We start from the raw sequence: 26,856 nt of genomic DNA, 5'->3' as shown, positions 1-26,856 counted from the left end.
GGGAAGCCCAATCTTTTGGATGTGAAAGTGAGCCGAAAGTCGCTCAGTTATGTCTGATTCTTTGCGACCCCATGGACTGTATAGTCCATGGAATTCTCTAGGTCAGAATACTGGAGCAGGTAGCCTTTCCCTTCTCCAGGGGATCTTCCCAACCCAGGGATCGAACCCAGATCTCCTGCATTGCAGGCGGATTCTTTACCAGCTGAGCCACAAGAGAAGCCCAAAAGATGCATAAGGATAAGTAAATTGTTAGGAACATAGGTTAGGCCTTCAGCTTTTCTGCATTCCAAGGTGCTGCTTATTTTTATCTACCTAAAATACAAGTTGCATCAATCTAAATCTCAATATATTTGTTCGTAAGATCAGGCTGATGATAGTAACTGCCACCCAGAGACTCTTTAAGTAAATGAATACGTTTATATAAACTTCGGTTTTAATTACTATGACTATGAATAGAATTCACAAGTCTGTTGTCTTAGCATGTACACAATTGTTTTAAGGGCTCCTATCCTCCATCAGTCTTATTTTGAAACATTTCAAAACATTTTTATGTTTGAAAATAAAAACTTGCCATCCACAGTGAGAAGATGCCTTCAATCCTTAAATAAGTCAGGAAAAAGTCAAAATAAGTTACATAAATGTTTAGATAAGTTATGAATTATAAAATAAACTCTAAGATCTGTAAAATCATAGGTCTCTGTGTTGTCAGGAATACTGAAGGGACTTAGAAACTAACTAATTTTCACTCAATTCTCTTTCTCAGCCTTGTTCTGAATATATTTTTAGCCTTGTTTTACAGTAGCTTTGAAAATAAATCACCCAGATTTTATGTGACAGTTTCTCCTGCTCTCCTTTTAAAAACAGAAGTAAGAGGTCACAGTGAAAATCTTACAAAACACAAAGTAATTATGCTATTGTCTTACAGAGAGAGACTGATTAGCATTAACCACAAAGATTCATCTGCCAGAGGAAGGAAAAATGATAATGTTGTACTTTCCCCAAAAGGACTAGAAAGCATGGTGTTAAGAATGAGAATTCTAGAGTCAGAAAGACCTGTCTTAGAATGTGTGACACCACTGGTGAGCTGAATGAGCTTAGAGAAGTCAGTTAATTTCTCTGTGCCTTGGTTTCTTCTCCCATGAGACAAATGCGTGCACAAATCTGACATCCCATAGTACATTTTTCATGATTAAATGAAGGAATGCTAGTAAAGAGTTTAGAACATGCACTATTGGCTCAGAGGTTAAAGCGTCTGCCTGCAATGTGGGAGACCAGGGTTCGATCCCTAGGTAGGGAAGATTCCCCTGGAGAAGGAAATGGCAACCCACTCCAGTATTCTTGCCTGGAGAATCCCATGGACAGAGGAGCCTGGTGGGCTACAGTCCATGGGGTAGCAACGAGTCGGACACAACTGAACGACTTCACTTTCACTAAATTTTTAAGTTAACTTAAGCACTTATAATATGTTAACAATTAATAGATTCAGTTAACCACTTTGCCTCTTCTCCAGCTGAAATTAAGGGTACAGACTGTGTTTTGATTCCTTAAACCCAATTTTAACTATCAGGAAGCTGAGTTCTTCAGATCATTTGCAGGACTTTCAGTTGGTCCAGAAAGCAAATAAAGGAAAAAAAAAAAAGTCACTGTACTTTCCATAAATCAAAAGCTTTCTTGTTTTTCAAATTAAGCAGTTTTCAAAGGTGTCACTTAGGAAGGTGACACCTGTATTGTGAACATGCAGAGGGAGGTGGAATCAGGGACACGCTGTCAATTCTTATGACATTGGAAGGAAAGGTGACAAGGACAAAGGGCCTGGACGCCTTGCACCTGACACAGACAAGATCAAGCTGAGACTGCCAGCGATGAGGGGATGAATACATTAAAGAAACCTGTAAATAGGAAAAGACAGTAAACATGAAGGTACAAAATAAAAAGCTGAAGTACAGAATCTTTCCTTCACTAACAAGCATATGTTATCTACTAGTAAAAGTGAAACAAAAAGACTTTTCTACTTTTTCATTAATCTCTCTATGTCTTTCCTTAAAAGAAGAAACATGAATGACAGACGAGGAACAGGTCACTAATTAGCTCAATATAAAGTGACTGTCAAGGGAAGACAAACGAAGAGAATGTGTTTGAATGTAGTAAGCAATGTATATGATGTACCTTAAATATATCAGGCATTTGATAAAGGGTAATAGCTATTAACAGCATCATGAAAATCTATACATAATCCCCAAATCTCAGATTTAAATTGAAGAAAGTGGGGAAAACCACTAGATCATTCAGGTATGACCTATATCAAATCTCGTATGGCTATACAGTGGAAGTGAGAAATAGATTTAAAGGACTACATCTGACAGACAAAGTGCCTGATGAACTATGGACAGAGGTACGCGACATTGTACAGGAGACAGGGATTAAGACCATCCCCAAGAAAAAGAAATGCAGAAAAGCAAAATGGTTATCTGAGGCAGCCTTAATAATAGCTGTGAAAAGAAGAGAAGTGAAAAGCAAAGGAGAAAAGGAAAGATATTCCCAAGCAAGGAGAGATAAGAAAGACTTCCTCAGCAATCAATGCAAAGAAATAGAGGAAAACAACAGAATAGTAAAGACTAGAGATATCTTCAAGAAAATTAGATATACCAAGGGAAAATTCATGCAAAGATGGGCTCAATGAAGGACAGAAATGTTATGGACCTAACAGAAGCAGATGGTATTAAGAAGAGGTGGCAAGAATACACAGAACTATACAAAAAAAAGATCTTCACGACCCAGATAATCACGATGGTGTGATCACTCACACTCACCTAGAGCCAGACATCCTGGAATGTGAAGTCAAATGGGCCTTAGGAAGCATCACTACGAACAAAGCTAGTGGAGGTGATAGAATTTCAGTTGAGCTATTTCAAATTCTGAAAGATGATGCTGTGAAAGTGCTGCACTCAATATGCCAGCAAATTTGGAAAACTCAGCAGTGGCCACAGGACTGGAAAAGCTCAGTTTTCATTCCAATCCCAAAGAAAGGCAATGCCAAAGAATGCTCAAACTACCACACAATTGCACTCATCTCACACGCTAGTAAAGTAATGCTTAAAATTCTCCAAGCCAGGATTCAGCAATACATGAACTGTGAACTTCCAGATGATCAAGCTAGTTTTAGAAAAGGCAGAGGAATCAGAGATCAAATTGCCAACATCCAATGGATCATGGAAAAAGCAAGAGAGTTGCAGAATAACATCTCTTTCTGTTTTATTGACTATGCCAAAGCCTTTGACTGTGTGGATCACAATAAACTGTGGAAAATTCTGAAAGAGATGGGAATACCAGACCACCTGACTTGCCTCTTGAGAAACCTGTATGCAGGTCAAGAAGCAACAGTCAGAACTGGGCATGGAACAACAGACTGGTTCCAAATAGGAAAAGGAGTACGTCAAGGCTGTATATTGTCACCCTGCTTATTTACCTTATATGCAGAGTACATTATGAGAAACACTGGGCTGGAGGAAGCACAAGGTGGAATCAAGATTGCCAGGAGAAATATCAATAACCTCAGATATGCAGATGACACCACCCTTATGGCAGAAAATGAAGAACTAGAGAGCCTCTGTTGAAAATGAAAGAGGAGAGTGAAAAAGTTGGCTTAAAGCTCAACATTCAGAAAACTAAGATCATGGCATCTGGTCCCATCACTTCATGGGAAATAGTTGGGGAAACTGGAAACAGTGTAAGACTTTATTTTGGGGGGCTCCAAAATCACAGCAGATGGTGACTGCAGCCATGAAATTAAAAGATGCTTACTCCTTGGAAGGAAAGTTATGACAAACCTAGACAGCATATTAAAAAGTAGAGACATTACTTGGCCAACAAAGGTCCATCTAGTGAAAGCTATGGTTTTCCCAGTGGTCATGTATGGATGTGAGAGTTGGACTATAAAAAAACCTGAGAACTGAAGAATTGATGCTTTTGAACTGTGGTGTTGGAGAAGACTCTTGAGAGTCCCTTGGACTGCAAGGAGATCCAACCATTCCATTCTGAAGGTGATCAGTCCTGTGTGTTCACTGGAAGGACTGATGTTGAAGCTGAAACCTCAATAATTTGGCTACCTGATGTGAAGAGCTGACTCATTTGAAAAGACTCTGATGCTGGGAAAGATTGAAGGCAAGAGGAGAAGGGGACGACAGAGGATGAGATGGTTGGATGGCATCACCGACTCAATGGATGTGGCTTTGGGTAGATTCCGGCAGTTGGTGATGGACAAGGAGGCCTGGAGTCCTGCGGTTCATGCGGTCTAAAAGACTCGGAGATGACTAAGCAACTGAACTGAATCCTCAAATCATCTTATTTTCCACTTTTCTTTACTCCTAACTCACTTCATTTCACTTGTCTTTGAGGAGGAGAAATCATTATCTGTTGAGACTTCTTTATGGTAAGAGCAGCATTACTGCATGAGAGAAGTATATAGTGCAACGGAATTAGCTATAACTTTTCAAAAATATAATATTTACTCTCTAAGCCCATTATATTTCTCTTCATTCATTTAATTATTTATTCTGTATCTGTCTCATCTTTGGCAATATACCTTCATTTCTTTTCTCCCTTTTCCTCCCTCCTTTTCTCATTTCTTCCTCCAGAAGAATCTGGATATTGTTAATATTTACCATTTTCCATTCAAATGAACCTGGAAAATCTATATAAGTGTAAACTCACAATTATTTCATTACATTTCCTTGGCCATAAGTCGAAGATGTAAGTCAATGGTAATTGTTATTTAAAAAGAACCTCCACAATTTTATTTCAAAATAGCCACTGACATTTTAGGGGATTTACCATCCTTACTTTGGGGGAACAAAGTCCACACATCTGATTTTGATAGAACCTTTTTATGAAAATTGAGTACAACTTTGTCAAATATCAGGTTATTAATCATGTATACCTATAAACATTATGAAAAGGAAATGATTCACACAACTAGAATCAAACAAAGGAATTCATGAGAATAGAACTACCTAGCTATAACACAGTTAATATGTTTCCACAGTTACTTTTTGAGAAACTGGTAAATTTATAATGAAGTTAATGTTATTCCATTTGGATTCAGTTTTTGAACAATTTCACTTAAGAATATGCAATGTTCTTTTGCTAAAAGGGAAAACCTTTTAAACATTAAAAATGTAGGCTCATATCTCAGTTTTATATAACAAAAATATAAAACTAAAACTAAGAAACTTAATTACTCACATATTAAGTTCCCTTTTATTCTAGCATTTTGTATTTCTAAATACATAAATGATGGTGTACACGCTCTTACAAATCACAAATCTAATGAGAATTTTGTAGCTAATGGAGGTTAACAGGATGTACATTATAAAGTATCAAAAAGACACTCTTTTTGACCAAACTTCAGTCAGTCTCCTCTAAGACATATTCTCAGCTAGGTTTCTAGATTTGAATTTCCATCTCAATCTTTGCATTCTCAGTTCCTACTCTGTTTAGCCAGAATCCTCATCTTTGAGATCTTGATATCTGACTACTCTCCATTTCTGATCAGATTCTTCACCTTGCCAGTTCCCAGGTGATATCTGAGAACCCTGACTTGCCTTCAGCAAGAAATTCATTGGGTCTGTTTAGCCAGAATCCCCTTTTCCCTTGATGCTTCCCCTTAGTAAGCAACCATCCACTGAATCCCACCCTGCTTTTGGCTACACATCTCCACTTTCTTTTTTTAGTTGGGGTTGTAGTCAGAGTAGATCCCAGTGCTCCTCTACTGCAATGCCTCCTTGGGGGTAGTCCTTTCTTGAATAAAGTCTTCTTTACCATCATTAATAAGTATTGGACTCCTAATCAGAATTTATATTCCAGTGTCAATCAGATGTTTTAGAAATTTGTTAGTCACTTAAATAATCCAAGCCAGTTTCTAACCACTTATATTTTAATTACCATAGTTATGTTTGGATACAAATTATAAGTTTACATCTTATTAATCATCTAGGTGATTTCCCACCAAGATCAAAGTGACTTTCCAGTTCTTAGGGTTTCCAGGATGTCTGGTGACTAGGTTTTCTTTCTTTTTAGGTTCTTGAATAAAGAGGATTAAAAAACGGAAAATGTTAATTTTTAGTTTTTACATCCCTTTGCTAAGCTTCTGGCAGATTTTGTTTTTCTTTCCTAAGGTTCATTTCACTTCTTCCCCTCAAAGATTTATCAACAAGCCCATTTGCATATATTCATACAATTACAGCTTTATATGATCTGCTCTCAGTGAAATATGGTGGTGAAGATGGAAGAGAATCAACCCATTACAACAAACATCTCATGTGGAGAGGAAGGGGGCAGATGGACTGAACTGCTTCAAGGAACAGAACACCAAAGCCTCTCCTGAGATACAAAAGGGATGATATTTAAATGATCAACATTGAGGTTGCAAACCTACTGAGTAGTACACAGCTATGGGAAATCCATGAAGTGGAGTTTTGTAATTGGAGGGATTGATTATAGGAGAAAAAATAACACCTAAACAAATTTTTAAATAAACAGAGGAAAACATTACTACTGGGTTGGGGGCTCAGACAAATCCTCAGTCCTGGCAGAGACCTGGACCCCAGGGAATGGAGGTCAAGGTTGCAGTACAGATACAGAGGTTTATTTAGTAAGACCACGCAGAGTTAAAGAGTGTAGAGTTTGAGAATATGACAACAATGAAGATTTGATTTGCCACTTGCTAGGAAAGGTACTCACAGTCCTCATGGCCATGATATCATCAATAACATGGGAATAATACTCATTAGGGAGAGTTGCAGTGAAGGTTCCAGAAAATCACCTGCTCAATATTTTGTGTATTGGCTTATTAATGTGAATATAAACACAGATTTGTTGTTTGGCATAAAGTTACCAAGTTAGATAGACATTTTGCTGATAATTTTGGAAGATATGTAAATCATACCATGTTATTGATATGCATGTAGCCACAATATTTTTTGGTACATATATTTAATCCCAATCATGTTTTTTATCAGAATAATTTATCCTTCAAAAAGTAGCTTTATAAAGTAGCTCAATTTCAGAGAATGTTGTTATATTAAAGTCAGCAGTGTTAGGTATTTTTCCACTTGTGTGCCAAGAGCATTTATGTTGAACTGCGTGGGTGCTAAGTTGCTTCAGTTGTGTCTGACTCTTTGTGACCTCATGCACTGTCATCTGCTAGGTTCCTCTGCCCATAGGGATTCTCCAGGCAAGAGTACTGGAGTGGGTTGCCATGCCCTCCTCCAGGGGATCTTCCTGACCCAGGACTGAATGTGTGTCTCTTGCATCTCCTGCATTGGCAGGTGGACTCTCTCACTGGGCCACTGGGAAACACCCCTATGTTGAACTAGCACTTCCTAAAGTTAAAAATATGCTGTATACTTTGCAGAATTTCTTCAAAACAAAACAAACTAAAAAAAATAATACAGATTCTAGAATTGAATTATCTTCAGTTCAGTTCAGTCACTCAGTCATGTCCGACTCTTTGCGACTCCATGAATCGCAGCACGCCAGGCCTCCCTGTCCATCACCAACTCCCGGAGTTTACCCAAATTCATGTCCATTAAGTCGGTGATGCCATCCAGCCATCTCATCCTCTGTCGTCCCCTTCTCCTCCTGCCACCAATCCCTCCCAGCATCAGGGTCTTTTCCAATGAGTCAACTCTTTGCATGAGGTGGCCAAAGTATTGGAGTTTCAGCTTCAGCATCAGTCCTTCCAATGAACACCCAGGACTGATATCTTTAAGGATGGACAGGTTGGATCTCCTTGCAGTCCAGGGGACTCTCAAGAGTCTTCTCCAACACCACAGTTCAAAAGCATCAATTCTTCGGCACTCAGCTTCCTTCACAGTCCAACTCTCACATCCATACATGACCATAGGAAAAACCATAGCCATGACTAGACCAACCTTTTTTGGCAAAGTAATGTCTCTGCTTTTGAATATGCTATCTAGGTTGGTCATAACTTTCCTTCCAAGGAGTAAGTGTTTTTTAATTTCATGGCTGCAATCACCATCTGCTGTGATTTTGGAGCAAAAAATAAAGTCTGACACTGTTTCCACTGTTTCCCCATCTATTTTCCATGAAGTGATGGGACTTATCTTAGGTTTCTACAAATGCAAAACCTGTGCCAAGAATTTAGAGTTGTAGTTTATTTGAAGATGCAGAAGAGGGTAAGGGAATTCAGGAGTACACTACAAAAACATGATATGCTGGAGATTCATTTAATGTGTTGCCTGTATCAACTGTTACTTCTTTTTGTCCTTGAATATTAATAGTATTCCATGATAGGTATATAGTACAGTTTGTTTAACCATTTACTAATAAGTGATAATTGGGTTGTTTCCTGCTGTTGTCTATTACAAATAAAGCTGCTTTGAATAAATATCCATTCCCAGGTTTTAGTGTGAACATAAATTTTCATTTCCTTGGAATAAATGCTCAGGAGTGCAATAGCAGGTTCAGATGGTAATTGCTTGTTTAGGTTTTTAAGAAATTGCCAATCTGTTTTATGGAACAACTGAACCATTTTATATTTCCTTCAGAAACATATGAGCAATCTAGTTTTCCATATCCTTGTCAGTCTTTAGTTTTGTCATTATTTTTAATTATAGACATTCTAATAGATGTATATTTATAACTCACTATGGTTAAATATGCATTTCCCTACTGGCTTAAGATAGGGCTTCCCTGGTGGCTCAGTGGTAAATAATCTGTCTGCCAATGCAGGAGATGTGGGTTTGATCCCTGGGTTGGAATATCCTCTGGAAAAGGAAATGGCAACACATTCCATTATCCTTGCCTGGGAAATCCCAGGTATAGAGGAGCCTGACAGGCTGAAGCCCATAGGGTTGCAGAGTGGGACATGACAAAGTGACTTAGTACGCAGGCACTGAGGCCTGCAGAAAGAGAGGAGGCTGTCACAGAACTACATGAGAGTCTCATTAGACTCCAACTAAAAACACAGAACTATGACTACTATTTCCAGCCAGTTGCCCCTTTTTCATAGTCATGTAACAGACCAAGGTGATGTTGGGTCTTGAGCCAGACTCACAAAGTTCCCTGGCCTTGGCCTTGGTACAGAGTCTCTGCATTTGATCTTTTTGATGTTTTTCAGGATCATGTCATGTAAAGTGACATACTGATTCCTTAGCTCTAATATGATGAGTTGAAGGCTGTCATATTCTTTCTCTTCAATCTCTGTCATGGTTCAGGAGGAAAGTCCTCTATATGGGGATATTTAGCTATTTTGAAAATTGATTTGGCTCTTGTAACATAATATCTAGAAATTGATTCAGATGAGATGCAGCTCTCAAAATTCTTAGTTCTGTAACTGTCTTCTCCTGAATATATACCCCAAAGTCATTCCCATCATATATCCTAGGAGTTAGGAGCTGTACCCACATTTTTGTCATGTCACATTTCAGGATCAGCAGCCAGATCTTAGGTTTCACTTTCTCAAAAATGTCCACTAATTGCTGGTTGCTTTTTAGCATCCCATGCACCACAAACACCCTGGTTCCATGGAAGGCTTCTTCACACTCACTCAATCTCCGTTACTTGGATGTGGGTTCTTCCAGTCCATTGTGGCTATTGGTGACTAAAACAGGGCCAGGGACCACAGACTCAGGTCTGAGTGGATCTGAGTTAGGTTATGAATGTTTAGGATTGGTTCCTTCAAAAAACTGACAGGTTATAACATCTTTGAGGAAAAGTATTCCACCAAATATTCTGCCTCATTGGTAACCCACTCTCTGAAAGACTCAATCTTTTGGTGGTGGAGAGGGTGGGTAGGATCAAAGGGACTAGAGGTATCTCAACACTGCCCAGAGGCAGCTGCCCTAGCGTGACTCACACACCACATAGCTTGCATACTCCCACCCTCAGCGCCTTCTTCCTGCTGTTCTCCCAATGCCTGTTCACTCTCTATGTTGCTGTTCAGTTGCTCAGTCGTGTCCTACTCTTTGCAACCCCATGGACTGCAGCACTCCAGGCGTCCCTGTCCTTCACTGTCTCCTAGAGTTTGCTCAAACTCACATCCATTGTGGTGGTGATACCATCCAACTATTTTTATCCTCTGTTACCCACTTCTCCTCCTGCTCTCAATCCTTCCTAGCATTAGGGTGTTTTCCAATGAGATGGCTCTTCACATCAGGTAGCCAAAGTATAGGAGATTTAACTTCAGCATAAGTCCTTCCAATGAATATTCAGGCTTGATTTCCTTTAGGATTGATTGATTTGATCTCCTTGCTGCCCAGGGGACTCTCAAGAGTCTTCTCCAGCATCACAGTTTGAAAGCATATCTTAATCACGCTTTCTACATGTATCTGTGTTCCAATTTGTGCTTTCTCCAGCCCAGCATTTCTCATGATGTACTCTGCATATAAGTTAAATAATCAGGGTGACAATATACAGCCTTGACGTACTCCTTTTCCTATTTGGAACCAGTCTGTTGTTCCATGGCCAGTTCTAACTGTTGTTTCCTGACCTGCATACAGGTTTCTCAAGAGGCAAGTCAAGTGGTCTGGTATTCCCACCTCTTTCAGAATTCTCCACTATTTATTGTGATACACACAGTCAAAAGCTAGTCAATAAAGCAAAATATATAAGATATATTTCTAATTTTCCCAAAAGGACATCTGTAAAGTGAATCTGTGTTCTGAATTTCTTTTTTCTTTTTTTAGTTCTCAACAATCTAGCTGAAATGAAAGGTTATCAGCACACTGAAAACCATGTAACTGAAGGACTATTATCTCTTGACTTTACTCTGATTCTGAGGGAAGAACACAGTTACTAGAATGATGTCAGAGTAAAGACCTTTGATAAAATCTAGTAACCCAACCATTGTAATGCACCGTGGACAGGTATTGTGAGTTTTATTTCCCTCTATTGGATAAGTAAATGAATAAATAAAAGAAAAAAAGAACAAGTGTGATTCAACATGCTTGCTTAAATTCATTTATAATATGGAATTGTCTCATGTAGAGTACTGAGACAACTCTATTGTAAAATTTGCAAACAGAAAATAAATATGTGATTATTATCCGACAAGGGTGCTGAATCAGTGAAATGAATCACTAGAAAATCTGCAATCAGTATCAAATTATTTTTCTCTTTTCTTAAACTCAATGTTCATGAGGCAGAAACAATGAGATAAAGTGATGCTTTTCCTCTTTCAAGTTAATACAGGAAAGTTACAGAATAAACATTAACAAAAGGAAATTTTAAATGTCATTTTTATTTGCTTTTGAGAGAATTAAGTTTTTGTAGAAATTAGTATTTACATTGCTAATAATTATTTCTGATAAGACCAAATCTAAAATAATTTGCATCACCTAAACATATAGTCTGGGGCAGAAAAATCAACAAAAAAGAGTAAAACATATCATTTTTAAAAGATTATATGCTAAACAATTAGATAAAATATTTAATTCTCAGGTCAATATCATAACTGATATAGCTTTTCACTTTAACCACCTTACAGATAGTACTGAAGGAGTTTGGTAAAATGCTTTCTAAGGTGACAGCAAATGGTAGACCAAGGATTGAAACACAAGTAGTCTGGTTCCAGACTTTACTAGGAAGGCATCAAGGCATGTTATGACAGATCAATCTGGTATAGTTTAAATGTTTCCCATGTATAATGGATACTTGAATAATCTGGATTTACTTTTAGCATAAGATACTGACAGAAAGGGCCAATGGTTAAGAATCCAGATGGCTCAGATGGTAAAGAAATTTGACTGCAATGCAGGAGACACAGGTTTGATCCCTGGGTCAGGAAGATCCCCTGGAGGAGGGCAGTCCATTCCAGTCCATTCCAGTATTATTGCCTGGAGAATTCCATGTACAGAGAGAATTCCATGGTGGGCTCCAGACATGACATCACAAAGAGTGGGACATGACTAAGCGACTAAAACTTTCATTGACAGAAAGTGTTAATGAATCAGGGTTTCAAAGCAAGTTGGAGAAGGAAATGGCAACCCACTCCTGTATTCTTGTCTGGAGAATTCCAGGGACAGAGGAGCCTGGTGGGTTACAGTCCACAGGGTCACAAATAGTTGGGCACGACTGAATGACCAACTTTCAAATTCATAGGAAGGAGCAATAAGAAGGATTTCTTAAATAAACAACACAAAGAGTTAGAGGAAAAAAATAGAATGAGAAAGAATAGAGATCTCTTCAAGAAAACTGTAGATATCAAGGCGACATTTCATGCAAGGATGAGCATGATAAAGGACAGAAATGGTAAAACACAGATGTAGAAGAGATTAAGAAGAGGTGGCAAGAATACACAGAAGAACTATACAAGGAAATTACTAATGACCTGGATATCCATGAAGGTGTGGTCACTCACCTAGAGTCAGACATCCTAGAATGTGAAGTCAAGTGGGCCTTAGGAAGTATTACTATAAACAAAGCTAGTGGAGGTGACAAAATTCCAACTGAGCTATTTATAACCCTAAAAGATGATGTTGTTAAAGGCTGTACCCAATATGTCCACAAATTTGAAAATCTTGGCAGTGGCCACGGGACAAGAAAAGGTCAGTTTTCATTCCAATCCCAAAGAAGGGCAATGAAAAGAATGTTCAAATTACTGTACAATCATGTTCATTTCATATGCAAGTTTATGCCCAATATCCTTTAAGCTGGGCTTCAGCAGTACATGAACTGAGAACTTCCAGATGTACAAACTGGGTTTTGAAGAGGCAAAACAACCAGAGACCAAATTGCCAACATTGGTTGGATCATGGAGAAAGCAAAGTAATTCCAGAAAAACACTTCTACTGCTGCTTCATTGACTCTGCTAAGCCTTTGACTGTGTGGATGACAACAAACTGTGGAAAATTATTAGAGAGATGGGGCTACCAGATCACCTTCCCTGTCTCTTGAGAAATCTGTTTGCAAGTTAAGAAGCAACAGTTAGAAACGGACATGGAACAACTGACTGGTTCAAAATTGGGAAAGGAAGATGACCAGGGTATGTACTGTCACCCTGCTTATTTAATTTCTATGCAGAATACATCATCTGAAATGCTGAGCTGGATGAATCACAAGCTGGATTCAAGATTTCTTAGAGAAATATCAACAACTTCAGATAGGCAGATGGTACCAATCTAATGGCAGAAAGTCAAGAGGAACTAAAGAGCCTCTTGATGAGGATGTAAGAGGAGAGTGGAAAAACCTTGCTGAACACTCAGCATTTAGAATCTAAGATAATGGCATCTGGTCCCATCACTTTCTGGAAAAAAAGTGGAAGCACTGAAGGATTTTATTTTCTTGGAATCCAAAATCACTGCAGATGGTGACTACAGACATGACATTAAAATATGCTTGCTTCTTGGAAGCAAAACTATGACAATCCCAGACAGCATATTAAAAAGCAGACATCACTTTGCCCACAAATGTCTGTATAGTCATGCATGGATGTGAGATTTGGACCATAAAGAAGGCTGAGCACTGAAGAACTGACGTTTTCAAACAGTGGTGCTGGAGAAGACTCTTGAGAATCCCTTGGATAACAAGGAAATCAAACCATTCAACAGTAAGGGAAATCAACTCTGAATATTCATTGGAAGGATTGATGCTGAAGCTGAAGTTACAGTACTTAGGCCACCTGATGCAAAGAGCTGACACATTGGAAAAGACCCTGATGATGGGAAAGATTAAGAGCAGAAGGAAATGGGGGTAATAGAGGATGAGATGGTTGGATAGCATCACTGATTCAATGGACATGAGTTTGAGGAAACTCCGGGAGACAGTAAAGAACAGGGGAGCTGGCATGCTGCAGTCCATGGGGTTGCAAAGAGTTAGACATGACTTAGAGACTGAACAAGAACACAAAATTACTAAAAAAAAAAAAATAAATTAACAATGAGGAATAATAATTTTCCCATTAGAGATATAAAAATACAATAAATTCTGTGTTCTATTCATATCTTTTGGGAACATTTAAGGAAAGAATACCAAAAATATTTAATCAATTGAAACTTCATTGAATAAAAATGTAACATTTGGGAAAGACAACAAATGATGATCAATTTAATGGGTTTTATATAATTAACAATTTCTAAGAACATCTGAAAGAGATGGGAATACCAGACCACCTGACCTGCCTCTTGAGAAACCTATATACAGGTCAGGAAGCAACAGTTAGAACTGGACATGGAAAACAGACTGGTTCCAAATAGGAAAAGGAATACGTCAAGGGTGTATATTGTGACCCTGCTTATTTAACTTCTATGCAGAGTACATCATGAGAAACGCTGGTCTGGAAGAAGAACAACCTGGAATCAAGATTGCCGGGAGAAATATCAATCACCTCAGGTATGCAGATGACACCACCCTTATGGCAGAAAGTGAAGAGGAACTCAAAAGCCTCTTGATGAAAGTGAAAGAGGAGAGTGAAAAAGTTGGCTTAAAGCTCTACATTCAGAAAACGAAGATCATGGCATCTGGTCCCATCATTTCATGGGAAATAGATGGGGAAACAGTGGAAACAGTGTCAGACTTTATTTTCTTGGGCTCCAAAATCACTGCAGATGGTGACTGCAGCCATGAAATTAAAAGATGCTTCCTCCTTGGAAGGAAAGTTATGACCAACCTAGATAGCATATTCAAAAGCAGAGACATTACTTTGCCAACAAAGGTCAGTCTAGTCAAGACTATGGTTTTTCCAGTGGTCATGTATGGATGTGAGAGTTGGACTGTGAAGAAGGCTGAGCGCCGAAGAATTGATGCTTTTGAACCGAAGAATTGGTGTTGGAGAAGACTCTTGAGAGTCCCTTGGACTGCAAGGAGATCCAACCAGTTCATTCTGAAGGAGATCAGCCCTGGGATTTCTTTGGAAGGAATGATGCTAAAGCTGAAACTCCAATACTTTGGCCACCTCATGCGAAGAGTTGACTCATTGGTAAAGACTCTGATGCTGGGAGGGATTGGGGGCAGGAGGAGAAGGGGACAACAGAGGATGAGATGGATGGATGGCATCATCAACTTGATGGACATGAGTTTGAGTGAATTCCAGGAGTTGGTGATGGACAGGGAGGCCTGGCATGCTGCAATTCATGGGGTCGCAAAGAGTCGGACACGACTGAGTGACTGAACTGAACTGAAGAACATTTTAATATGTTAAATATTCTTGTTATTTTATAATCATGTCTCTACACACTGGAAATCATCCATGATCCTAGAAATTCCGTAAAATGAAATTCAACAAAAGAGAAATTTGGCTACCAATCACATTTGTTTCTGAAATGCAAGCAGAGGCAAAACTGAAGCAAACCAAGTAAAAAGGCTGCACCTGATCACAAATTTCATCTGATCCATTTAGTAAAGTGAAAGTGAAGTTGCTCAGTTGTGTCTGACTCTTTGCAACTCCATGGACTGTAGCCTATCAGGCTCCTCCATCCATGGGATTTTCCAGGCAAGAGTGCTGGAGTGGATTGCCATTTCCTTCTCCAGGGGATCTTCCCGACCCAGGAATCAAACGTGGGTCTCTGTCATTGCAAGCAGATGCTTTACCATCTGACCCACTAGGGCACCTGATCACAACTTTCATCTGATCCATTTAGTAAAACAATTGTACAATTCCTTTTGACTTGTACTGTCACCACACATTATCCTATTAATTTCAATGGGAAAATGAGAGGAATGTTGAAGACAGTTATCTTAGGCTTTCTAATCACTGCTTATATTCATGACTTGCTTCATTAGAAATATGGAGGTAAACATATATATGAAAAACTACACTTAGAAAAATAGATCTCATGTTGGACTATTGCACATGTTATCATTTTTTTTTGCCACACAAGGAGGCATGTGAAATCTTTGTTCCCTGACCAGGGATGGAACACCCATTAGCTGTAAGGGAAGTGTGAAGTCTTAACCACGGGATGACCAGGAAAATTCCAATATAATTACTAATAATTATATTTATTGATATATGTGCTCACTTTTGAGGACCATGTATATCTTATACAGTAGATTAGAATTCAGGTAACTTATTTAGTTGGCTCAGCCCAAAAGAACCCCAAACCAACAATATAGCTATCAGTTGACAATCACGGCCAACATCTGTACTGATATAGGTTTCTAATGTCTGTATATATCAGAAGATTTGTGTATATTTCACATTACTATATTAATAATATTCACTTGAATTTTTCTAGATTATCAAAATGTATTCATATATCTGGAAAACAATCAGAAACTGCTACTAAATATAATAACAAAACCAAATAAACTTATTTTAAAAATTTAGAAATAACTGTATTTCCTCATTTATTTTCAAAGAAAAGTCTAAGAAATATCTAAGAGATACTATGTTATACCATATTGATACTATCTCTAAAATAAAGCCAAAAAGTGAACTTCTAAAAATATTCTAATGTAAATATGATTTAGAATAGGGCAATTGGAAATTAAAAAGAATAGAATTAAAAAATAAAGTCAATAGGAAGGGAAGTAAAAAATCAATGTCAATAGTTTGGTTAATTATGCTTTGATGTAAAGAATTTTGCAAATTTTAGAAATAATTAAATACATTTTTTATTCAGTATAATAAAAATTAGCATATTTGCATGAAGGCATGTCCTAGATTTATGCAAAGTGATAAATATAAGCCAGCAATTATAAATATTTGTTAATAAATTTAGCAGAACAACTGAATCACTAAAACTTTCCCCATCAAAGTTGAACTTAAGCATCTAAAATTGCTCAAATAATACATGTGGAAATGTGAGCTTTTCTTATGTTTACTGAGGGCTAAAGAGCTTATTTTGTCAGAAATATTGTGGGTAGATCATAAAGTGGCCAAGTGTGGAAGTTTGGAATTTCTAAAGATGGCCACTACTCTGGGTCTAGAATTTTACCACTCCTGCATCAGGGACTGATTATATCTTCTTCCCTTGAAACTGGGTAGAATTTTCTGACGGGTTCAATGAAGAAGTACAGCGTAAATGATCCCTGTAATTCTGAACTGATGTCACAAAAATGGTATATGTTTCAGCCTTCCAGTGATAATCCATCTTGTAACCAAGCCACCATACTTGGCAAAAGCTCAAGTAACCTGCAGAAATACCTTTGAGGACAGCGGAAGTGCCCTGCTGAGCATCATGTCCATAGCAGGCAGCGTATGGTGGCCACCACAATGATCAGTCCTGAAAGTGAGTCCTCCAGCGTGCAGGTGAGGCACTCAGCTGACCTAAGAGAGAGAGTTTCCACTACATTTCATGTTTAAATGAATGAGAACGTGTTTGAGAATTAACTTACTGTTTTTTTTTTTTTTTTTTTTTAAGGAATATTTCTGGTTTAATGAAACTTCCCAAGTGCCCTTGTTAATAGTGTTTTTAACTAAACAAATAATTATCTCATTTTTTTAGTGGAGAAAAATTTCCGTTTGAGTTTGTTAAGAATTAGGCCATGTTTGATCAACTTTTTATTGTTTTGTTTTTGTCTCTTTGCCTCCCTCCACCCCCCAATTAAGGCTTTGCTAAAGATTCAGTGAGATGGTTGAGCTACCTTAATGTTTCTTCATTTACTAAAATTTGTATTTCATAAAAGGAACACCTTAATATGATTGACTATAGAAATAATTCATTTCTCTTGGGTCATTCTCATTCTCTATTCTAATTTTTCCAGATACCCAGAAGCTATAGTTGTTGGCTTGAGTGAACACACTGTAATAGTTCAGTCATATCTTTTCTTGTACTGTGGTAATCTGTTGAAATGTAGAAATAAATATTGGAAATTATTTTCACTCAAACTCTGTTTCTGTCTCTTTGTCTCTCTGTCTCTCTCTCTCATATCATCTCTCTCTGTCTCCAATCAAGACCCTTAGCAAACTCAGAGGTAATCTTAGTCTTGCTTATCCACATAAATAGATAAAGCTAGTATGAAATAAGTGAAACCATTGTTTTAAGTTCATCAAATTCTATTTACCTATATTTTAAGACAAATAATGTGACAGATCTTTGAAAAGTACTTTATATACTTAAACTATTTAATGTAAAACATATGCATGAATTCCAAATGTCAAAATGATAAAACCAGGAATTATGAATATACACAAAATCATTAAATTCAAATAACCCTCCTACCAAGCTTCTAAGATACTCCTACAGCTGAATTGCTGCTTCTAAGACCACATGTTAGAATATCAAAATGTAACAGGGTCCCTCAAGGACTATGTAGCTCAACTGAACAAGTTTAAGAATTAAGAAGTTCACATAGCATCTGTATCTCCATAAAGCAATTGGAAATGTTGCTAATCTGAGTACTACCAGATTTCAGTGAGAAAGGCTTTTCTTGATAGGATTTGAGCTGCCAACTACTCAGAAATTACATTACAACTCAAAAACTGATAATATGTGACTATACACTGCTAAATTTAAAATGGGTAACCAAAAAGTAGATAAGCACAATGGTGGTGTCACTCACCTAAGCCAGACGTCCTACAGCGTGAAGTCAAGTGGGCCTAAGGAAGTATTACTATGAACAAAGCTAGTAGAAGCAATGGAATTCTAGCTGAGCTATTTCAAACCCTAACAAATGGTGCTGTTATAGTGCTGGACTCAATATGCCACCAAATATGGATAATTCAACAAAGGCCACAGGACTGGGAAAGGTCAGTTTTCATTCCAACCTTGAAGGACAATGCCCAAGAATGTTCAAATTACAGAACAACTGTGCTCATTTAATATGCTAGCAAGGTAATTCTCAAAATCCTTCAACTTAGTCTTTAACAGTACATGAACTGAGAACTTCCAGATGTTCAAGCCGGATTTAGAAAAGGCAGAGGAACAAAAGATCAAGTTGCCAACATCCACTGGATCACTGAAAAAGCAAGAGATTTCCAAAAAAACATCTACTTCTACTTCACTGACAATACTAAAGCCTTTGACTGTGTGGATCACAACAAACTTTAGAAAATTCTTAAATATAGGAATATCAGACCACCTTACCCGCCTCCTGAGAAACCTAAGCAGGTCAAGAGGCAACAGTTAGAACAGGACAAGGATTAATGGGCCAGTTCCACACTGGGAAAGGAGAACAAAAAGGCTGTTTACCGTTACCCTGCTTATTTAACTTCTATGCAGAGTGTATCACATGAAATGCCAGGCTGGATGAATCACAAACTGGAATCAATATTTCTGGGAGAAATATCAACAACCTCATCTATGCAGATAATACCACCCTAATGACAGAAAGAGAAGAGGAATTAAAGAGCTACTTGATGAAGGTGAAAGAGGAGAGTGGACAAACCTGGCTGAAAACTCAATATTCAGAAAACTAAGATCATGGCATCTGGTCCCATCAATTTCTGGAGAAAAGGTGGAAGCAGAGATGGATTTTAATTTCTTAGGCTCCAAAATCTCTGCGGACAATGACTTCAGCCATAACATTAAAAGACGCTTGCTTCTTGGAAGAAAACCTATGACAAACCTAGACAGTATTTTAAAAGCAGAGACTCAGTTTGTCCACAAAGGTTTGTCTAATCAAATCTATCATTTTTCCAGTAGTCATGTACAGATGTGAGAGTTGGACCATAAAGAGGGCAAAGTCCTGAAGAACTGATTCTTTTGAATTATGGTGCTAGAGACAACTCTCAAGAGTCTCTTGGACAACAAGGAGATCAAACCAGTCAGTCTTAAAGGAAAGCAACCCTGAATATTCATTGGAAGGATCAATGCTGAAACTGTAACTTCAATATTTTGGCCATTTGATGAGAAGAGCTAACTCATCGGAAAAGACCCATATGCTGGGAACCATTGAGGGCAGGAGGAGAAGGGGACGACAGAAGACGAGATCGTTAGATGGCATCTCCTACTCAATGGACATGAGTTTGAGAAATCTCATGGAGATAGTGAAGGATAGGGAAGCCTGGCATGGTGCAATCCATGGGATCACAAAGATTCCAACACAACTTAGCAAGTGGACAAGAAAAACAAGAAGAACCTACTGTATAGCACATGGAGATTTGCTCACTATTATGTGGTACCCTGGATGGTAGAGGAGTTTGGGGGAGAATGGACACATGTATGTGGGTGTGTATGGTAAGTCCCTTTGCTGTTCATGTGAAACTATCACAGCATTTTTAATCAGCTATACCTGAATACAAAATAAATTAAAAAAAAAAAGAATACATGATTATAATAATAGAAAGCTTCAGAAAGCTTGCAACTGAATTGAGCACTCAGGTAAAGAACATAAATGATTTCCTTTATTATCTCAAGTGAGTATATTTGGCTCACATTAGATTATTAGGTCTACCTTCTGCTTGGGCATGCTAAGTCGCTTCAGTCGTGTCTGACTCTTTGCGACCCCATGGTCTGCAGCCTGCCAGGCTTCTCTGTCCATGGGATTCTCTAGGTGAGAACACTGGTGTGGCTTGCCATCCCTCCTCCAGGGGATCTTCCCCATCCAGGGATCAAACCTGTGTCTCCTGTGGCTCCTGCATTACAGGCAGATTCAGTATGGCAACCCACTCTACTATTCTTGCCTGAGAGAATCCTATGGACATGTATAAATAAATACATTAAAACAGAAAAAGAAAAGAAAAATACCCCTGCTTTCACATAAGTTACATTCCACTGGAGGATAAGAGTCATAAAATATATAAAGTAAAAACTGTAGAATATATGTTACATGATGTGACAAGACATTTTTGTTTTTGGTGTTATCCCCTTTTCTTTTTCTTGTCCTCTATTTTTTGAGCTTTTTAGAATTTTATTTTAATTTAGAAGTCACTTAGTAGTTAGTTTTTGGTGGTCAATCTAGGGATTGTTCAGCATGTATATCTCCATTTTCCCAGTCAGTTATTTTAAAATTTCTGTATTATAATTTTTAGTTCTAAAATCTGCATTCAGTATTTTGTTCTTTGTAGTCCTCTGCTGACATTTCTTTGCATTCTTCATTGTGTATATACACAATGTATCACTGAACCTTTAGCTTTTATATCATGTATGTATGCCGCTTTTGCTGCTAAGTCGCCTCAGTCAAGTCTGACTCTGTGTGACCCCATAGATGGCAGCCCACGAGGCTCCTCCGTCCCTGGGATTCTCCAGGCAAGAACACGGGAGTGGGTTGCCATTTCCTTCTTTAATGCATGACAGTGAACAGTGGCCAAAATATTGGGGTTTCAGCTTCAACATCATCACCCTTCCAATGAATATTCAGGATTGATTTCCTTTAGGATGGACTGGTTGGATCTTCTTATTGTCCAAGAGACTCTCAAGAGTCTTCTCCAACACCACAGTTCAAAAGCATCAGTTCTTCAGTGCTCAGCCTTCTTTATAGTCTGCATATAAGTTAAATAAACAGGGTGACAGTATACAGCCTTGGTGTACTCATTTCCCAATTTGGAACCAGTCCATTGTTCCATGTTTGATTTTAACTGTTGCTTCTGGACCTGCATATAGTTTTCTCAGGAGACAGATCAGGTGGTCTGGTATTTCCATCTCCTTCAGAATTTTCTACAGTTTGTTGTGATCCACACAGTAAAAGGCTTTGACATAGTCAATAAAACAGAAGTAGATGCTTTTCTGGAACTCTTTTGCTTTTGTGATGATTGAATGGATGTTGGCAATTTAATCTCTGGCCCCTCTGCCTTTTCTAAATCCAGCTTGAACATCTGGAAGTTCACATGCTGTTGAAGCCTGGCTTGGAGAATTTTGAGCATTACTTTGTTAGTGTGTGAGATGAGTGCAACTGTGCAGTAGTTTGAGCATTTTTACTGCACAATTGCACTCATCTCACATGCTAACAAAGTAATGCTCAAAATTCTCCAAGCCAGGCTTCAACAGCATGTGAACTTCCAGATGTTCAAGCTGGATTTAGAAAAGGCAGAGGAGCCAGAGATTAAATTGCCAACATCCATTCAATCATCACAAAAGCGTTCCAGAAAAGCATCTACTTCTGTTTTATTGACTATGTCAAAGCCTTTTACTGTGTGGATCACAACAAACTGTAGAAAATTCTGAAGGAGATGGGAATATCAGACCACCTGATCTGCCATGCAGTAGTTTGAGCATTTTTTGGAGAATGCAATGGCACCCCACTCCAGTACTCTTGCCTGGAAAATCCCATGGGCGGAAGAGCCTGGTAGGCTGCAGTCCTTGGGGTCACTAAGAGTCAGACACGACTGAGCGACTTCACTTTCACTTTTCACTTTCATGCATTGGAGAAGGAAATGGCAACCCACTCCAGTGTTCTTGCCTGGAGAATCCCAGGGATGGGGGAGCCTGGTGGGCTGCTGTCTATGGGGTTGCACAGAGTTGGACATGACTGAAGTGACTTAGCCGTAGCCATTGAGCATTTTTGGCACTGCCTTTCTTTTGGATTGGAATGAAAACTGACCTTTTCCAGTCCTGTGGCCACTGCTGAGTTTTCCAAATTTGCTGGCATATTGAGTGCAGCACTATAATAAAATCACCTTTTAGGATTTTAAATAGCTCAACTGGAATTCCATCACCTCCACTAGCTTTGTTCTTAGTCATGCTTCCTAAGGCCCACGTGACTTCAGTTTCTAGGATGTCCAGCTCTAGGTGAGTAATCACACTATTGTGGTTATCTGGGTCATGAAGATCTTTTTGTATGGTTCTGTGTATTCTTTCCACCTCTTCTTAATATCTTCTGCTTCTGTTAGGTCCATATCATTTCTTTCCTTTATTGTGCCCATCTTTGCATGAAATGTTCCCTTGGTATTTCTAATTTTCTTGAAGAGATCTCTAGTCTTTCCCATTTTATTGTTTTCCTTTATTTCTTTGCATTGATCACTGAGGAAGGCTTTCTTATCTCTCCTTGCTATTTGGAACTCTTCATTCAAATGGTTATATCTTTACTTTTCTCCTTTACCTTTGGCTTCTCTTCTTTTCACAGCTATTTGTAAGGCCTCCTCAGACAACTATTTTGCCTTTTTCTATTTCTTTTTCTTGGGGATGGTCTTGATCGTTGCCTCCTGTATGATGTCACAAACCCCTGTCCATAGATCTTCAGGCACTCTATCAGATCTAATCCCTTGAATCTATCTGTCACTTCCACTGTATAATTGTAAGGGATTTGATTTAGGTTATACATGAATGATCCAGTGGTTTTCCCTACTTTCTTCAATTTAAGCCTGAATTTTGCAGTAAGGAGTTCATCATCTGAGCCACAGTTAGCTCCCAGGCTTGTTTTTTTTTTTTTTTTTTTGCTGACTGTATAGAGTTTCTCCATCTTTTGCTGCAAAGAATATGATCAATCTGATTTCAGTATTGACCAACCACCTGGTGATGTCCTTGTGTAGAGTCTTGTCTTGTGTGTTTGGAAGAGGGTGTTTGCTATGACCAGTGCATTTTCTTGGCAAAACTCTATTAGCCTTTGCCCCACTTCATTCTGTACTTCGAGGCCAAACTTGCCTGTTACTCCAGGTATCTTTTGACTTCCTACTTTTGCACTCCAGTCCCCTATAATGAAAAGGACATCTTTTGTGGGTGTTATTTCTAGAAGGTCTTGTAGGTCTTCGTAGAACTGTTCAGCTTCTTCAGCATTACCAGTTGGGGCATAGATGGGACCTACTCTCTTGCTGTGAATATATATACCTCATTAAGCATAAGAAGAGTAGCTGCTCTAATATCATTATCCAATAATTTCAAAATCAAGTCATCTTGCACTGGCCTCTGTTGATATGAATATTACTTTTCCTTCAGAATGAGTCATATATTTCTTTCTTGAATGCCTATTGATTTCCGGTGTAACACTGATATTGTCAATATTACATTATGAGAAATCAGCATTCTGATATATATTTGTGTAGATTGTCAACATTTTTATTTAAGAAAGCCGTTAACCTGGTTATGTTCAAACTGCCCGTTCCCTGGTAAAGTTCCCATTCAGTGGTAAAGAATCTGCCTGCAATGTGAAAAATTGGGTTCAATCCCTTGGTCAGGAAGTTTCCCCCAAGAAGAAAATGGCAACCGACTCCAGCATTCTTGCTTGGGAAATCCCGTAGACAGAGGAGCGTGGCAGGCTACAGTCCATGGGGTCACAAAAGAGCTGGACATGACTTAGTGACTAAACAGTGACAACAATTCAAACAACAAAATTTGTTTTATTATACCTTGGTGGTGAGGGGCAACTCATTAACACTTTTACACTCATTGCTTTGAGTCTGTCTGCACATGTCTGGCTTGGGGTCAGCCAGAGATGAGTAAAGTTAACAAAGAGAATTTGGGACTACCATAGTTCAGGTTTTTTGTTTGTTTTTGCTCAGTAACCCCTCTCACTCTGTATGGGCCGTATAATTCCCAAAGTTTGCTCCCACTCTTTTCAGGCCATTAGCCATCCTGTGTCACATCTGAAGGACCTGCAGCAATATCAGCTCACCCCACATCAACGTTTTCCTCCAAAATTCAGCTGCCTCCCAAAATATGTCTACTTTGTTTTGTTCTCCAAATCCCTCCTGTAGTTTTTGTGTGTGTTCAGGTTTTATACTTAAAATAATTTTGTCAAAATTTTACAAAGCCATCCTAAAAGCATGGCAGTTTTTGTTTTTTTTTTTTAAGAAAGAGTAAAATGAAATACCCTGGAATAATTCTGGTCATTTCCATGTTTCTGTATCTTTGACTTATACATGGAATATTACTTTGTACACAAAAAGTATCACTGAATCTTTAACTTATACATGGAATATTACTTTGTACACAAAAATAACAACATCTCTCAACAAGACATAATTCTACATGTTGCTCTTTTGAAGTTTTAATGAGGAAATAATCTTGCACTTAACAAGAAAAAGTGGCTTTACATTATTCACCCTAATTTCCAACCCAGGTCCACATAGAAACCTGTTTTTTGACCCTTAGTTAATGCTGAAGAGTAAATCAATGTGAATACAATTGTTCTCATTATGTAGACAGGATTCACAAAACTGCTTTAACTTTCTTTCTGCCTACTTTGACAATCATAGTCATTTCAATGATTACTAACTATGCTAATAAAAAAATTATACTATAAAAATCATTCAATCTCTTCCCTCCCAAGGAAAATATGTGTTCCATGTCCTAAGACAAATTATTTCCTATTTCAACAACATTCAGCAAACATTACAAGAATGTATTTCAACTGTAAATTCTTAGTCTTGCTTCCCTGGTAGCTATTGTATCTGCTCAGTAAGAATTCTGTTATAAAACAAAACTCTTGTGTATTATGCAAGATAAAAATACTCAAAGAGTAAGTGAAACTTCGTGTCATGTTTAATGTAGTTTTAATACTCTGTTACTAATTCCAGTGCTCTAACTAGAAAAACAAATTGCAACAAATCCCTAAAAACTACAATCTGAGGTGGAGGTAGCAGAAAGGAAAGCTGACTAGTGAAAAAGTCTACCGAAAATAAATATTCAATTTATACCTAAAACCATCAAGAGTTTTCATAATTGATTTGCTATTGTGATTCAAAGAAACTCTGCTATTTTCTGACACTAAATTCTTTTTGTTAACATTTATCCATGTATTTGACATTATCTATTTATCCATGTATTTTTCAGCAGAGTATCACAGAGATTTTTCTTTAGTAAAAATAGATAGCAGCGAACAATGAGCCTTTTTGGGGCAAAAGGTTCAGTGAGGATCCTACAAAGGTCACATCAGCTTCATCATTAGAAATAACAAATTGTGTTAGTTAATTACTAGTATTTAAAAATAAATATTGAACACGTAAAATAACTGCATGGTACTTTTCATAAGGTCACACTATTTTCATTTTGCATCATATAGTGGAATCTTGATGGGGGAGCCTGGTGGGTTGCCGTCTATGGGGTCACACAGGGTCGGACATGACTGAAGCAACTTAGCAGCAGCAGCAGCAGCAGCAACATCTCTATTTTAAAAGTGCAAATAGCCCTAATTTTTGATAATAGAACTAGAAGACTTTATTTAAAATTACTGAAGTGAACTTCTTCATATCTACTTGAAATTATTTATTAGCAGATTAAGATGATTCTAAAATATTCATAAAATGAATTTGATTATTGGGGTAGTGAATTGAAGTCATATAAAACAAAACATACACAAAGCATTAACGGTTCAGTGTCTTATAATGCATGATTAATGTAATGTTAAAACAAATTTTAATTTTCAAATTTTGACTCAGTTAATACAGCAGAGACATTACTTTGCCAACAAAGGTCCATCTAGTCAAGGCTATGGTTTTTCCAGTAGTCATGTATGGATGTGAGAGTTGGACTATGAAGAAAGCTGAGTGCCGAAGAATTGATGCTTTTGAACTGTGGTGTTGGAGAAGACTCTTGAGAGTCCCATGGACTGCCTGGAGGTCTAACCAGTCCATCCTAAAGGAAATCAGTCCTGGGTGTTCTTTGGAGCGAATGATGCTGAAGCTGAAACTCCAGTACTTTGGCCACCTCATGCGAAGAGTTAACTCATTGGAAAAGACTCTGATGCTGGGAGGGATTGGGGGCAGGAGGAGAAGGGGACGACAGAGGATGAGATGGCTGGATGGCATCACTGACTCGATGGACGTGAGTCTGAGTGAACTCTAGGAGTTGGTGATGGACAGGGAGGCCTGTCCTGACAAGAGTTGGACACGACTGAGTGACTTCACTTTCACTTTCTCATTTAATGCTTTTTTTTTGCAAATGATATTATTTGCTGCTTATTTTATATTTATTTTAGACTATGGACATGATGTTAGACAAAAAGCAAATCCAAACAATTTTCTCATTCAAGTCCAAGATAGGTAATAAAGTGGTAGAGACAACTCACAACATCAACAACTGTATTTGGCTTAGGACTGCTAACAAACATACAGTGCAGTAGTGGTTCAAGAAGTTTTGCAAA

At 38.1% G+C, this 26,856-nt stretch overlaps 1 long non-coding RNA gene and 1 pseudogene across 1 annotated transcript in view; both read right to left on the bottom strand.

Annotated features, from left to right (window-relative positions):
• LOC133233987 (uncharacterized) overlaps positions 1-26,856 on the bottom strand; it is a 102,125-nt gene that overhangs the window by 34,892 nt on the left and 40,377 nt on the right. The gene's annotated exons all lie outside the window — the stretch shown is intronic.
• LOC133234708 (proteasome activator complex subunit 3-like) lies at positions 1,704-24,184 on the bottom strand (annotated as a pseudogene).

This window comes from Bos javanicus, chromosome 21, assembly GCF_032452875.1.
Source record: "Bos javanicus breed banteng chromosome 21, ARS-OSU_banteng_1.0, whole genome shotgun sequence".
Classification (NCBI taxonomy): domain Eukaryota; kingdom Metazoa; phylum Chordata; class Mammalia; order Artiodactyla; family Bovidae; genus Bos; species Bos javanicus.
The sequence above is the reverse complement of the archived record's forward strand: the minus strand, read 5'-3'. Positions and strand labels throughout refer to the sequence as shown.